This window comes from Rosa rugosa, chromosome 6 (assembly GCF_958449725.1).
Source record: "Rosa rugosa chromosome 6, drRosRugo1.1, whole genome shotgun sequence".
NCBI lineage: Eukaryota > Viridiplantae > Streptophyta > Magnoliopsida > Rosales > Rosaceae > Rosa > Rosa rugosa.
In genome coordinates, this window is record NC_084825.1 from 11759384 (window position 1) to 11771501 (window position 12118).

Sequence of the window (12118 nt, forward strand, 5' to 3'; positions counted from 1 at the left end):
GGTAGACAGACTCATATATATATATAGACCCTTATGAGTTACTCTCAATTTCCCTCATAAGGTTACCATATATATATTGACACTTATGAGTTACTCTCAATTTCACTCATAAGGTCACTCCACATTTGGCAGACAGACTAGAGCTCTAACTGAACGTAACCACTCGTCCGGCCACAGACGTGATTACGATTTAATACTATTAATAACCACCAGCCCGGTACGAGAGCGTGATTCACTAATAGATGCCATGGTCACCTCGTGACCTAGTGATATCCACAGATCACAACAATTTATTGTTCCTCAACAATAAAACTCAACACCTCTCACAATATATTGTTTCTCAACAATAAACTCAATACCTCTCACAATATATTGTTTCTCAACAATAAACTCAACACAACTCCAACAATACATATTATTTCACGTAATAATATATATACAGACATTCACACAGGAATGTCTAATACACCAACAATAGTTCATATGATTGCAAAATAAAGCAATTAAATATATTGGGTTCGTAATATGAACCACGTGAGGTTTACTCACCTCGATAATCCCGCTGCGTCTTCAATTCAGCTCAAAATACGATCCACAATCGTCCACCAACTCAAACCGTCAATCACCTAGTCCAATAATGATCTTGACTTAGCCAACAACTCAAATATGTAATTAAACGACGATCCAACGCTCAGATTCAAATTAAACGATGATCCAACGGTCGGATCTGAATTTAATGATGATCCAACGGTCGGATCCTCACGGATCGCCTTTAGGATCATCCTCCAAAATTATCACGAAGATCCAACGGTCAGATCTTCCTGAATCGCCTTTACTAACATCTCCACAAAATTATATGAAAATCCGACGGTCAGATTCTCACGAATCGCCTTCCGAATCACTATTTCTCAATTATACGAAGATCCAACGGTCGGATCTTCGCCCATGACCTCACAAGGTCACCGGGACAGTCATACGATCAACATATCCAAAATTGAAGCAAAACCGATGGTCAGATCTTCACAGATCGTAAACCGAAGATAAACGTAAAAACGTTAAATAGTAACGTCAAAACGTAAATCCACTATTTATCAACTTTTTCTAACATGACCATGTTATATATCAAAACGCTCGTATGGATGCATAGATCATCGCCTAGATAATGAAAACTCGAAATATGGTCTGATGCGCCGCCACAAGCGGTGGTCAGTGGGCGGTCAACGCGGCGGTCAACGCCGGTCAACCACTTCAGATGGCAAAGTGACCAACTACAAACTGGTTCAAAATGAAAGGGTGGTCGACTTTCATACCTGGAGCTAAGCCTGGTTCGGCCTAGATCGTCCTAGATCAAGCGTTGAAGTTGGATTAATCTCGTGCGTCTGATCAGATTCCAGATTGAATCAGGGACGTCGAAATCTTCAACTCGTGATCTTTCACTCCACACTCCAAATCGTCAAGCAAGGAGGATATGAGGATGATCAGGGGAAGGAGGAGATCACGAAAATGGGGAGGATCGGCCCGTGCAACGCCGGCGTCGATGAGATCCGGTCGGGTCGGTTACTTCGCCTGGGGTCGCTTCGATCCAGGTTTGGGGGCAACGGTGGTGCAAGACAGTGGCACCAGGCGACTGGGCGGCTTGCGGCGATCACAAGGAGGGCCGGGTCGTGGCCGGAGGACGCCGGAGGCCGGAGATGGGTCCGGGTCGGGTCAGTCGAATAGTTCCGGGTCTGAGGGTTTTCGATCGAGAGAGAGAGAGAACCGGAGGGACTATTTAGCAAAAAGGGAAAAGTTTCGTCCTTAATGAAAGAATTTGGAAAATTTCTCTATTTATAGAAAAAACCCAATTTTAAAATATTCATAACTTAATCATACGAACTCCGAATATTGCGTTCCACATGTCCACGAACTCGTATCGACGAGCTCTACAACTTTCATGAAGGAAGTTTTCCCAAATTTTGAACGTATAAAAAGTCAACTTTGTTGACCCCCTAAAAACGTTCGTTTTCGAAAATAAAATCGTTCGAACTAATTCCACGACTTCTCCAAGCTTCGTACTCGCTCCTACTATCGTGAAATCATTTCTAAAAATCCACGGAATTTAATTTGGATTTTTTCGGGTATTACACTACCACCAGGAATTTCAGTTATTTTGTGCCTGTCCTCAACTTCCAAGCCATTTTCATTATAACATAAGTTCATTCTGGATGGTATTTAAAGTTGATTAGTGCTGGTGTTCACTCTACAGTGAAGTTCGTGTAGAAGGCTTGGAGACCATCGATTATCTGGACAACATGCAGAAGAGGAAAAGTAGTAATGAGGAAGGAGATGCTATAACATTTGAATCGGAGGTAAGTCTACTAGGCTATTCATTTCTAGTTTTTGCATTAATTAATATGATTCTAATTATTTATTTATTATTTATGTAACTCTGATCAGGTGGACAAGATATATCTTAGAACTCCTACAAAGATTGCAATTCTGGATCATGAGAATAAGAGAACATTTGTGGTACGCAAAGATGGTCTTCTAGATGCTCGTAAGGATGAATCAATCTAATACATTTCACAATGATGTTATTGTTGCTTGTGGTATTGTGTTTGCAGTTAAATGCCTGGTTTTACACCATTTAACATAAGCCATGAATAACGGAAGTTCATTGTTGCATATACCATTGTAACATTATTACAAGGGACAAGATATCTTGGCACTTTCTCTGCCATAAGATGCCTAGGATCTGTGTAGAGAACAGTTTGCCAAGTTCTGAATTAGTTGTGCTTAAAGTAAAAATATTAGTCATCACCGGCATACATCATCCTCATGATAAAGTATATTGAATTTGTTTTGTTTAGGTGTGTTTTGTTTTATTAACATGCTGCACTGACTAAAGTAGTTCCTGTGGTTATGCTGCTCTCATGCCCTTTGGAATTATAGCACGCACACTCACCTTTTAATTCACAGAAAAGTGCATCCAGTGACTTTGATCGAGTCATTATGGGGATTGTACTATTTGAATCAACTTGTTTTGTTTCCTATTGCCTTTTTAATATAATATGTCATTTTGCGTGTTAAGGTTGATTTGCTGAAGAACAAATTTGGCTTTGACGAGAAAGTCGGTCAAATGGATTACAAAAGAGGTGGACTTGTTAGCATGCACAAGTTTGGTTTATGGGAAATAAGTGAAGGGTTCACTCTTCAATACTTTCATAATAGAGTAATCGAACAGCGGATGCAGACAACAACTTTTACTCATCTCCAATTGCAGTCTTCTTTTCTTGTAATGGCATTTTCTACTTAAGAAAAGCCTGAGTTTCTTAGTTTATGGGTTGTTGGCATTCTTTCACTACTGTGTATATATATTTGGAATCAATTTCAATTTCACTTCTTTGATTTCGTTTTTACAGATTGTAATCATTGAATGTAGATTAGTTTTCCCTCTTTGAATATTGTTGCAGCAGCAGCAGCAACTTAATTCATTGCTTTTGCTTCATCAGTGTGCATTATTGTGTTACCAAGTAGCAGCCAGGGCTCTCACTAAAGCATGCACTCACCTTCATCACTTACTTCACAGCTTGATTGCATTTTCTTTTCTAGTTTGATGCTGTGAAATCCTATATTTCATTTTGTTTTGATGGCTGTATTTCATCTTGTTTGATAAATAGAAAATCATGCAACCATCTTAGCCAAAGAAATTAAAGTACAACAAACTAAATGGATAGAAAACATTTCATTAAATCATCATAATCTCATTCAACTCCAATTATGAAATTGCAATTGGAAGTGTAAAGGATTTCACGAGACCTCATTACATCTTTCAATTTTGTAACTAACAAAATAAATTACTCTTCTAAAATAAAAACAATGTGACATCTCCATGAAAATATTATCCATTTGCTCATGTTGAGTAAAAGTCTTGTTATTTGAGCTAGATCAAACACTCTCCATTAATTTGTAGTCTGATCATAAGCATAAATGGTCAGACATGGAACAAGAATCCATATGGGAATTGATAAATCAATTAAGGTAGATACCAAGAAAACAGACACAACTTACTTAGAGGTCAAATGCATTTTTATCCAGTATTCTAATTACAATGCAATCTTGATCATAGAGGATAGGAAAGGGAGACTAACTTTACCCCAATCACAATGCCGAAAATCTTTATACCACATGAATGATAAAGACTAGTGTGTTTAAACGTAGAACGGTGCATTGAAGATGACATGCATGTACAAAGCATACAATGTTTCCAAGTAAAAGAGATTACGTTAGAAGCAATTATCATCAAACAATACTATTGCCCAAGTCCAAATTTTTTTTTTATTTTTATTTTTTGTCAAGAATATGGTCAAGTGCTACTTGACTCGACCTTCTTATTTAAGTGGCAAATAGTCAAATGGCGAATCCTGCAGTTTGTTGATATAAACCATGCTTGAACTCTCACATGCACTGCTGCCCTTAACTTCTTAAAGCAAAATACCTCGAACTTTAGCCAACAACAGCCTACTCAAATTCCCAGTGTATTATAATCTTAAGTTTAAAATCTAGAGAACAACAGGCAACAACTATTTATACCTATATGTATTACAAACCTCTAATTATAGCACAGCTAGCCACCTGAGCTTCTATCCTTGCTTCCCTTTCACTTCTACCAGCAATACCATATGAGTTCCCATTTATGCAAGCCAAGTTGAAGCAGTATAAAGGAAGAAAATGCTGCAGAAACTAAATGGCCAGAATATCAACAACTTACAGCAAACTTAAGAAGAAGACATAACTTTCCAACCCCAAAGTCTCCAATCAACAAAAGCTTAAACAAGTAAGTAATCATTGCAGGCAGAAGAGAACATTTCAAGACGGTCAATGATATGCTATTCTCAAAATTCCGAATACATACAACCTCCAAAATTCTAGACACAAACTAATAATCAACACTTTCGGTCAAACCATAATGTAAACTATATTTAGCAAAAAAGCCAATAGCACATTAAGATCATAGACCAAGGTCTAGCTGAACCAATAACCTCAAACCACAATCCAAGCTAAACATTAATTCTCATAAGCCAAATCACCATCAACTAGTGTTTGGCTCCAATTTTGCTGCAGCTGGTCAACAGTCTCTTTTCTTGCGCGGGCGTGCCAGCACCGTTCGGGTGCGGTCGTCGGAGGTGTCCCTTGACCTGACTTCTATCAAGCGATTGTAGACGAGGAGAGCACCAACCTCGTCGTGGGATTCTTTGTGTCTCGTGGTGAGGACTTTGCTGAAGTTTCTTCTTGTTCACAAGTCGATACTCAATATTGCAGATTGAGCAGAGCGAAATCACCGGGAAGTATTGAGATCTTGCTAAAGCGTGACTTTAGCTTGGCTGGGTTGCTAGGGCGTTACCCTTGCTTGGCTGGTTCTGTAACCGTTGTGGTCGCGGCACTACCGTCGGCTCCCGAGGAGACTAGGACTGAAGTACGTTGACAGAGGGTTTGGTGGCACTGAAAGTCGGCTTCTGAGAAGACTAGGACTAGGAGTGTGATCACCGGTAAGAGAAAGAGAAGGAAAGGAGTTGCTCTTAGAGAGGTTTGCTCTAGAGAGAACTTAGATCATCTTAGAGATGTTTTGATGTTGTGAATGTGTCCTTTAGAATGAGAGGATAAGGTGTTTATATAGGGAAGAAAAAGAAGAGTGAAATGATGAGTGGAAGAAAAATAATGAAAGTGGAGTATGAAAGTGATTTGTAAAATATGGAAAAGATAGAGAAATGATGAAATGAAAGCAAGGCATGAAGGTGCAAAAACATGGAAGTGATGATGATCTATTAAAGAGATTGTAGTAGAAAAATATATCCAAGGAAAAAAAGAAAAGCATCTAGCTTTCTTCATGTGGGTAGGAAACATGAACATGTGAATATTGAGCTGGTTTTAGGTCAGTTTCTGCCCCTTTATTCCTTCAATTATTTCTCCAACAAGCCTTCAGAATGAGCCTTCGACTTCTTCATAAAAAATGTTCCACTATGAGTGTAGATCATCCTGACAAATTTTCAGAGCTTTATTCCATGCGGTTGGGCTGGAAATGATGCCGGACCTCTTACAGGTCCAGTTTTCCAGTTTTGCTTCTGTAGAAAATTGGACTGATTGTTTGAAGGTCTTCCACTCAAAACTAGCTCTGGCACTCTTCATAAGAAATGATCCTTGGGCTTTCTAAATTTAATCTGGAAAGTTTTAGCTCATTTAGATTTCATTTGGTTAGTCTGCCGCCCCTCCTTCCTTGTTTAGCTCGGTTTCTCCTAGCCGAAGTAGGAAAATGTGCTACAGTTGACTTTTCATGTTTCCATGCTTCCATAGTAGGCTTTATTTAGCCTCTAAATATATATTTCGAACTTGTCGACAATATATAGCTTGAGCCACTGACATTGGCTCAATTTCTCCAAGACGTGTCTTGTCATGCCAAAATGCTCATTTTGGATCCAAACAACTAGATGGGTAAAGCTATGGTATGTTAACATTTCTCATACATCAACTATTTTTACAACTTCAATGACTCATGTTACCACTTTGAGGACTAATATTACTATTTTGAAGACTCATATGGTAAACTAAGAAAATTTACCACTTTAAGGACTCATGTTACCACTTTGAGGACTAATATTACTATTTTGAGGACTCATGTGGTAACTAAGAAAATTTACTACTTTAAAGACTCATGTTACCACTTTGAGGACTAATATTACTATTTTGAGGACTCATTTTACCACTTTTAAGGCAATTGTATGCATGTCATACGTTAACACATTGTAGAATTTTCCCAACTAGATTTGCTTAAAAATTAAAGGAATAATCCTTCTGATTCTACTAATCACGAAGAATAAAGTTAATAAAACAAATAAAATTTCAATAAAAAATTTGCCTCTGGACCTTGCTCTGCGTCCTGATGACACTGACTCCTCCACCACTATCGGGAAGTAAGTGGAGGTTGAAGGAAAGTGAGAGGACTGTGGTGATGGGAAGAGAAATGAAATGAATCTGATAGCTAAAATGAGGGAGTTGGAGGGAAGTCTAAATTTAAGGGTTTCCATATAAGAGGGAAGTGAAATTGCACAAGCGGGAAACTTGATATTTCCTAAGTTGCTGAAAGCGGGATTTTGAAATGTTAAAATTGAATGCCTTCACCAATTCGTTCAAGTAATTTATTTATCTATTTTAACACCATCATTAAGAGTTATATGATTGTCACTATATGTGATTATGATTATACATTGGTTTTCAATTGGTAATTACCGATCATTGGATGAGATCATTGTAGAAAATTCAGTCAATTTTGTTTTTGGATCGGTCTCGATCAATTTGGTTTACCATAATTTTATAGGAAAGTTTTATAGTACATATCAGTATGTCATACTCACATTTACAAATGTGACAACAAATTTGTTGTCATTGTGGTAACTTAAATCCTATTTTGTGTAATCTTAGTTCTATTAATGATAATTATACCAACTACGACCTTATTACAAATTTTTGAACAAATTTGTTGTCAATATTGCAATTTTGGTTTAACTACATGTAAATAGTGTAAACGAATGAAGTAACTTTGTTATCAATATTGTAATTTTGATTCATATAAATTGTCATTTTTGTTCAAATAGATGTAAAATCAGTGTATGATAAACATCACAGTATCATAGTTTGTCTAAATTTTATAACCCTATAATTACATATTAGATTCCTCTAAGGATAACCTTGTTGAGACTTACTATTAAGTTTGTAACGGAAGTTAGTTTTGTAACTATTATGTTGACTGATGCCGTAACAACCACCAACCATACCAATAATTTCAACGACATGTGTAACTACTCAGTGGATACATATAAAAGGTTGAAAATGAAATTTATCAGTTTTGATTTGGTTATTAGAAAGTAATATCAATGCGTTTACTAATGTTGTATAACTTGTTCATTACATATAGTAATATATGGACTTTCAAAAGAGACAACGCGGTGAAAGGTTAATTTGGAGAAAAATATTTTCAAACATCTAATATAATTACAGAGATTACAAAATAAATCTCGAACCCTTTAAGCAATCTAATATGTATGTGTGTGTGTGTGTATTAGTTATATCGAAAAGTATACATTCCACAAGCAACAAGGTAGAGGAAATAGAATTTATCAAAATTGACAGTTGGATCTATCATGATAAGAAGATATTGTCATGGTCAAAATTTCATCCATTTTCATCGTCCTTTGGATCTCAAACTACTAGGTCAACCCTAAACCCTAAATACCACATAAAACTAATATGCTCATAACCGCTCATTCGCAACTTGTTTTCGATTTGTCAGCTCTCACACTCTCATGGGTACGAGTTATATCAACTAATGTATATTTTTCAAAAAAATTATCTCCTCGAGGTTCAGCTCCCCTTAGGGAAGTATAAGTGTATAAAGGGTTGACCTTTGTTTGATGCTTTGATATCGAAATGACGATGGATCGGGTTAATTTTTTTACATACTACCTATTAATATGTTATAAATAGATGGATAATATCACATTTATTGATTTCCAGTTTCAATTTTTTGGATCACACAAAATCATTATATGTCTAGTGTAGGCCTCATCATGGGCCGGGTTAGGGCTAGCCCTACCCTAAATTTTAGGGCTTAGGGTAGGGCTGGGCTGGGCTTTGACCAAGTCAATGGAAGTTAGGGCCGGGCCGGGCTGAGGCTTCAATATGTAAGTCCTTACCGACCCTTAAAGCCCATCAGGTAAGGGTCAAAAGGGCCGGGTCGGGCCAGCCTTTCCAAATAGGGCTGAGCTAGGCTTTTGTTTAAATTACATAAACACAATTTTTCTAACTACATTAAAAAATAAAATAAAATAAAATAAAAAAGTTGGTACTCCCAAATCGGGGAGTCTTCTTCTTGTTTGGGCTGACATAGCCACTGGTGGACATGAAGGCCCAAGAGGATATGCAAATCCCACCATACTCCCTTGTTGGATTAAACCCTTCAAATCTGCCAAAAACACAGTTAAGATCAAAACATCTTCCAAAATACACAATCAAATGCAGGTTTGTTGGTACAAAAGAAAACAATTTGCCTCTAAAACTTTCAACTTTAACAGCAATGGAGCCAAATAAGCCTCCAAAAACCAGCTTTACCTTACCAAACAACTCAAAGGAAAGCAAGATTTCCTTCTGCTTGTTCCAGAGAGAAGAAAACCCACCAGTCAAACATAGCAGAGAATATCAGCCACAATTATGGGAAAGAATATAAGTTAAAAACAAAGAAAATTTCATCATCTTTATTAACTAAGGATTGAAGGGTACCAGAGGCTAGTAGCTGAACTCTTCAAGTGCTTTGAAGAGCTGAGCTCGACTGTGGTTCGGCTTCACTTTCCGTCGTCCTCATCTAGTTCGAAAATTCTGTTCATTAATGTTGTCAAGGTTGAGAGGCAAAGATAATCAAATAGGAATATGAGATGTGCATGCTTTGGTGGGTCTTCAATGACCTATGTTGTGTTGAAGACGATGGCAATGGAAAAGAGAACAAGGCCGCTACTACTAATCTTTAGGTCGAGAGGTAGAGATAGGACTTGGAGATTAGAGTTGGACTGTTAGAGTTGGGCTTAGCTAGACAAAAATGGGCCTCAAATAATGTTGGATTTAGGCAAAATGGGTTTGTGGACAGATTGTATATCTCTATGTAATTTTTTCACATATATTTCTATGTAATAGAAAATAGCAAAAACAAAATATAAATTTAAGGGCCGGGTACTGGCTCAGACGGGCCTGGCCGAGCTTCGTTTGCATGACCCATACCCTACTCTATTTGAGAAAGGGTCAGGCCGGCTCGCCATAATGGAAGGGTCGAGCGGGCTTAGGGCCCAAGGGCCATATGATGAGGCCTAGTCTAATGTGATCTAATTTGTTTACTAGTTGTATAAAAAAATATACCTTATATAAGCAACAGGGTGAAGGAAATAGAACTTATCAAAATCAACCTTTGGATGTTATCATGATAAGAAGATATGGTTATGGTAAAATCTTCAGCTATTTTCATTCGGGAAAATCGTCCAAACAATGTCTGAACTTTTCCAGACTATTAATTTTCATACCTATACTTTGAAAAATATCAAAATGGTACCTGAAGATTTTATCCCGACCCAATTTCCGTACCTAGCAACAGTAAAGTCGTCAACTCCGTTAAATTTTGAGGGGTAAATTTGGTAGTTCATATATTCCGGAAAAGAAATAAAAATAGAAAAAAAAAAATTTAAAATGAAAACTGATTCTTCTTTCTTTCTTCTTCTTCTTTGAATTGCTGCTTCGTGAAACCAAGGGCGAAGTGCTCTCTCGACTTGGTGCCCATTTTCGCGCCACCGGTGAACCTGAACCCGGCCACAACTCGCTCCAGAACTGCCCGCCCACGAAGGTCCGATTCGCGCGGTGGAACAACGCCAACGCCGAGAAATTCAACCAGCACCGCCGCGCCCAGCAAGAAATCGAGGATGACGTCCGCCCACACAACCCGCTCATGTGGTTTGGGATCAGAATCAGATGCAGAGCTCCACATTGAACCCTTTACCCAGTTCTGACTCTCAAGCTCCTCGAGCCACCCCGAAACTCCTCGTCTGGTTCATCCTCTTCGTCTCCGTCACTTGCATCGTCTACACCCTCAAGCGCGTCTCCCTAGACTAGGGGCATCCGGATTTGACTCACCTACACATTCTCTTCATACATTGAAGCACCAACCACATCATAAGGCGTCGGCGAGTCAATCCTAGTGGGATTTTATGGGTTTGAAGAACCAAATTGATGCAGCTTGAAATTCTGAGTTTGAAGAACCAAATTGAACCCAAAACCCAACTCCACCGATCTTCAATGCTATGTTTTTATACTCACAATTCTGGGTTTGAAGAAACAAATTGATGCAGCTTGAAATTTTAATCATGTCCCAAGCTAGTTGTGGAGGATCGCGAAGATGTGTATGCATATGATGATCCTAAAGATTATTATCCCTGCGAGGATGAAGAGGATGACCTGGATGAAGCTTACTTCATATCCAAAGGTCTCTTTTTCTTTCTTCTATATAATTTGATTGAGTTTCTAAGAAATGGGTAGTGATTAAAATGTCTGATTCTTGTTTTGATTTTGTGGGTTTTGGTTGTATGGTGATAGGGAAGCTTTTGGTGGATGCAATGACATGGGGGAAGTCTTTGATCAATAATGGGGCCAAGATCATGCTCACGGCAAACCTAGAAAATCTGGCAGAACCATTAGTGCCAAAATATGCAACTTCTCAGTTTAATCTTGAATCAGATAGAATTGCCCCATATGTTATTGAACAGAAAAAATCAAAAGATAAAAAGTGCAACAATGCCCAAGATCAAGGTGATACGGTGCTTGTGAAGAAGATAAGATGGCAGGAGATAAGATTGTCAGATTGTGAGGTTGATGAAGGAAAGTTGATAGCTGCTATTCATTTTGAGAAAAGAAAAAATTGTATTTAACTGAAAGGACATGTGGCAAACAATGATTGGTCTGCTTATGAAGCTGGTCCAAGTATTGTCCACTAGGTAAAGGGTTGCTCCGCATCTGATCAAAACCACATGAAGTGCCAAATTTACCCCTCAAAATTTAACGGAGTTGACGACTTTACTGTTGCTAGGTACGGAAATTGGGTCGGGGTAAAATCTTCAGGTACCATTTTGATATTTTTCAAAGTATAGGTATGAAAATTAATAGTCTGGAAAAGTTCAGACACTGTTTGGACGATTTTCCCTTTTCGTTCAATACAACCTTCGAAGGGCAAAAAGGTCATCAGATCGTACACTTGACAAACCGTCTGTTGGATGTGACAAGCACATCATTTTAGACTTCGGGTTTAAAACTCGGACGATTCCATCAAGTTATGATGTCAATCTACTCAGTCAACCAACAAAGACTTCATAACCCTATTTTTGGTCCTCATAAGCTTCAAATGGTAAGGGCCCCATCGGATCAAACCATTGAGACACCGACTATTAGATGTCCCAAATAAATTATTTTAGGCTTCGAGTTCAAATTTCAGAAAATTCTGTCATATTTATGACGACAATCCACTCGGTCAACCGATTAAGGCTTAATAACCCTATTT

At 38.0% G+C, this 12118-nt stretch overlaps 1 long non-coding RNA gene across 2 annotated transcripts in view; it reads right to left on the bottom strand.

Moving 5' to 3' along the window:
• LOC133717817 (uncharacterized) overlaps nt 1–12118 on the bottom strand; it is a 72641-nt gene that overhangs the window by 2161 nt on the left and 58362 nt on the right. The gene's annotated exons all lie outside the window — the stretch shown is intronic.